Consider the following 4959-nt stretch of genomic DNA (forward strand, 5'->3'; position numbering starts at 1 on the left):
GGCATAATTTTAGTTGTTTCTCCGACTCACCGATCAATCAAGTAGTCAGACAAGGCTCCTGAAACAGATTCAGTCAGAGGAAGTTTTTCGGTTCTAACAATGTTGACAAATGTACCTATTATCAATGGGTTTTAACATTATTTTTTTTCATTACTTCAAATGCTAGAATCTTATTTTTGCTGTGCTATGACGAAGCAATATTTCAAGATCATACAACTGTTCTTATTATTAATTTTGAGTCGTTGGAAAGAATGAAAAGTGCGATGAATGATTTGAAACTTACGGAAGACAATCGAAAATATTTCATTATGTTATTGCTCTAATCTAATGACATAATTTCACCAAAATCTTCCGTTCTTAAAAGTGGAAAATGGCTTTATAAAACCCGCAATTTTTCTGTCGTGTGAAATTGCAGACTTATTCAGATCGCACCGCCTCTGTATCAGAGATATGGTAATTGCAATTATAGCTGTAAATCCTCTTGCCTACCATCCAGCGTAAAATTAAGAAAACGTACCATATATTTTTCTTTGCCTTCCAACAATAAACTACTGAACTTTTAATACGTCAACTTCATTTACTTCCTGTTCACGTACAATCTTTGTCATATTTATTCTAAATTTGTTATATTTATCCTACATTGCCAATCTCATGTGTTTTCAAGGCCTAACTTATCCGTGTTATATTTATTCTGCATTGCAAATCTACTGTTTCCTCAAGGATCAACTTCTGCTCATATCTAGACCTGGTATCGAATTAATTATTTTGTGTTTTGTCCACCGTCATTCGATAATTGCAAATCCGCAGCGTTCTTCAGCTAATATTACATAGCCGAATCCAGGATGCTTAGCCGTTGTAAAAAGTTTCCGATGAGATATCGTTTTTGGCCACCGAGTCTGCATCTGGAACATATCAATACAAACTCCGTCTCGTTCATTGTTGCTTGTTTTGAATTTAGCAGTAACGGTATTTCTAATGACGAATTGATTCGTCAAATCATACCTGAGACATGCAAGGTTTGTTATTTGTCTACAATAATCCATGGTATATCTTGAGATTTGTTTTGATAGTCGAATCAATATTATGGTAACCATAAAATGGTAGTTTAGATTAAACTGACCCGGATCGTTAACTACGTTCATTGGTTAGGCCTTACAACTTATGCTCAACTTGAAAATTAGTTCAATGTTTACCTTCAGCTTATCGGTGTTATTCAGTCCTTCAATCACTGCCGTTTTTGACTCACACGAAGCTCAATGACAGAAGTGAACTGCAATGGATATGCAGTAATAAACATATGTTGCTAAGCGCCCACGTTCCGCATGCTTCGTGTAGTACGTAGGGAAAGCAATTGCGTCCTGTTAGGCTACCCCGGGAATAACGAATGGGAAGAACATACTCGTAGTGACTTGGTGGGTGCTGACCAATGGCCTTCTGCAAAAAAACACCTAAATTAACAATCAAAAAACGAATAGAAAATTATGTTAGCATGCCCAGGCTCCATGGGTATGTACGCATACCTCGGTAACAGCTTTGCCGATATTTATTCCTTACATAACATACGATACTACCGCATTATGTAAATTATCTGTAGAGGCAGAGTAGAGGGTGGGCCAGCGGCAGAGGCGGCAGGGGGTAGCTAGAAGCAGTTTGTGGGAAATAATAACTATAACTCCTCAACGAGCCGGGCATCATTAAACGATAAAAAAAAGAGCTCTATCGCCGTGTCTGAATCATGGAGTGAGAATTCGAATCGCTAAAGCATGTGGTGGATCATTGGGCGCGTTTCAATCTACTCGATAAGTCGTATATTTTTAGATTAAAATGTGGGCTAATAAATATTAATCCGTAGGAGTCAAATTGTTGCCGCAATGGGCGGTTTTTTCTCAAGAATCATCCAGCCGCGTGTTCTGGATTATTGTGAGTAAAATTTTTTGGCAAGAAAAAAGTATTTCTCTGCTCTTTTCCTCTTACCTCTTGCTACGGATGTGATTTTGCTTCATTTAATGGGCCATACTTTTTCAGAAGTACAATTTCGGCAATGCTTGTCACGTACCGATTTCATTTTACCCTGGCTTTTCAGCCTCTCCGTTGGACGCTTGCAGTTTGTTTGGCTTTAACGGATTTTCTTTGATGAAGGGAACGATACATACCTGAAACGTGAACTCATACTGTTAGCATTGTTCATTTTGCGAACGTGTAACTTGGTTTTATGTGCTAACTCGCAAAGGACAATTTATAATATTTATATTACAATAATATATATCCTGCCGCCGCGCATGCCGGCTGACTTTTAACTACCACCGATAAAGCTGATCATTTTCAAGGAGTAATTTCGTTTCGACTTAACAGCACTCGCCGCTTTATTTCCCTCAATTAAATGACGAATGAACAAAAAATCGACTTCCGCAAAAATGACACTTAAAATTTGCCAACTATACGAATGAATCAAGTTAAAATTGTTTACTTCTTTGTATTCTACGTACGGTAATTTGAAGGACAACGTTCTCGACCGAGTCTGCTTAATCCGAGCTTTTGTACGCACCGAGTTGCGTAGTTTCTGAGAGGGTTGAAGGACCCTCAGACGATGGCGCCACCCTACAATGACGAGCTTATATACCCTGTTTCACTAAAGAATGGGAGAATGCCAGTCGATTTGCCATTTTAACATTTAAAATTTTTTAAATTTTCGACTCAAGAACAGCTTTACAATCTATAAATTCTATACGTATATTTATAACTAGAGAAAACTTATCATCATCGCTTGGCTGTTATCGCGAACGGCGTTGTATACAAAAAAACTGGAATAAGAGTTAATCACGCGTTAACGACGAGTCATTGAATTCAATTAGGTATGAATATTTAAACGCAATAAGACGCGTATGCGATATCGACATGAGGCTTTCCATTAGCACACGACTTCCGCGTAAAATACATCTCGACGTAAGCTAAATGGAGTGCCGTGATTGAAGCGCGTTTCACGGCTAGTTGAGTCGCAAAACTTGGATTCTCGGTAGAAGGTAAACTGCGATGGTGAAATAACAAATGGCGAAAACCGTATTCCTACTTTCTAATTAACGGGCGAATGATACTTTCAGGATGGTTCAGTATGAACACACGTGTTCCACTTTATGATAAAAATTAATCCGTAGATGTGAGATAACCAAAGTACTGCATACAGCTAACCGAATAACATGGTTAATAAACAGTCGTTCCATTGATGCCTGCGACTCCAATTCAACTCACTTCTGTCCCGACGGTCTGCGTAGCTTGGGCCACGATTGACATTCCACTCCATACATCGACTGTTTAGTTTGTTCGACAAGGCGGTCTTTCTTCCTCCCGGTTATCGCCGACCCGTGAACGATGAAAGCTACAGGCTGTAGAGAAAAATTATTAGCGTCTTTAGTTTCACGTGATAAGAAGCAGCCGCAAGTGTCGAAGTCATGCATTTTTCTAATCACACTCTTCTTTCTCATAGGTACTCAATAATTATGAAATTCTAAATTTCATAAATGGAATCCTTATTATTTGTGAAACCACCTCTGGTAGCAGATACGGGGAACAGACGTTACAATTTTTATAGCATAGATTAAGAGTCTTCGTCTTACTTTTATACTTGCTTTGGGTGTTGTGCTCCGTCATGCCGATGAAGCCAACTCCTTTAATGCAGCGTGCAGAATTGCACCCACTTTATACAACGCTGTGATTACGGCATTCCTCTCGTAACGAGCTTTCCTTGTTGGTATGGTGAGTAAATTTTTCTTCCTCTCAGTTCTCGTAAAAACGTCCCTCACAGGCACGCCAAGAATCTGCTAAGCCGAAAACAAAATCATCAGTATATTCTCTCCTTGACGACTACGTGAAACTCTGCGGAGTTATCAACAATTCAAGCTTTCGTTTATTTCGCTAAAATTATAAATATATATTCGTCTAACTTACACGCGAACGTAAAGAATGCTTATACCTATATATTCACGGAGGATGATGATCGTCAGTTGCACCGGATTCTCATCCGCTAACACAGTGGGTATTGATTTTGTAGAGAACACCCGGAAACAGTTTGTTTATGCAGATATACATTATGCCTAATTACGCAGCAAATTACTATGCGTGCCAAATTTAACGATATAACTCGAATTCCGAGGCTAATTAAATCGAGTGACAAAGGGTTTTGCCGTGTTTTGTCATCTATGTACTGATCCTCATTCACTGATCCGATAATACCAAATCACACGGCATAACACGTGTGATTCTAATATGTATCTTAACTATGGTAGAAAGTACTTAATCACGTGCTGCTGAAATTGGCGATATCGATTTGTCAAGCAGAAAGATTTCAGTTGAGTAGCGCCAAGACAATTTGTCGAAACGTTTCTGGGGATCTCGTAAAGGTGGCCAGACCACCCGGTAATATGCTTGACCGTTTTATGAGCACTCCGCGTGTCGTCGGCTGTTGTCAGCTACGTCAGAACACCGTCAACGGGATGGCGAAAATACGGCTAGATGTGGGAACGAGGGGCGCATTGGTGCAGCAGGGAAAAAACGAGACGAGCAGAGCGTACGAGAAAAGAAATGGACAAGTGGGCCAGCGGGCCAGCGCAGTCAAACGTATCCGACAATGTCATCAGTTACATTTACGAGGCCATGAAGGATAAAGTGAGCACCTTGAGGTTGCATCATCGTCACTTTAAATCCCGTTACGCGCTCGTAAAAGACTTTGACGACTTCGTCTTCGTCCCGGTCCTTGCGAGGAGCAGCCGGTTGGCACGAGCGAACGACTGAACGACTGCCAGCCGTAAAGTCAGGAGGGCTGGGGAGGCTCTCGGAATGAGAAGGAAACAACACCCGACCGTCTGTTTCTGACAGGTCCTTCATGCCGCTCTGACGATATTGCCGTAGCTGATAAAAGGGTGCAGCCTTGACTGCCTGTCCTAAGAATCATCCGTCATTCCGGGT

At 40.5% G+C, this 4959-nt stretch overlaps 1 long non-coding RNA gene across 1 annotated transcript; it reads right to left on the reverse strand.

Moving 5' to 3' along the window:
• Nucleotides 1–262: 262 nt before the first annotated feature.
• Nucleotides 263–2141, reverse strand: LOC124218126 (uncharacterized). Its single transcript, XR_006882993.1, has 3 exons — nucleotides 1975–2141; nucleotides 1194–1434; nucleotides 263–902 (listed from the first exon to the last, which is right to left on the reverse strand). It is a non-coding gene; the product is annotated as an uncharacterized lncRNA (long non-coding RNA).
• Between the last annotated feature and the right edge of the window lie 2818 nt (nucleotides 2142–4959).

Source organism: Neodiprion pinetum, chromosome 1, assembly GCF_021155775.2.
Source record: "Neodiprion pinetum isolate iyNeoPine1 chromosome 1, iyNeoPine1.2, whole genome shotgun sequence".
Lineage (NCBI taxonomy): Eukaryota > Metazoa > Arthropoda > Insecta > Hymenoptera > Diprionidae > Neodiprion > Neodiprion pinetum.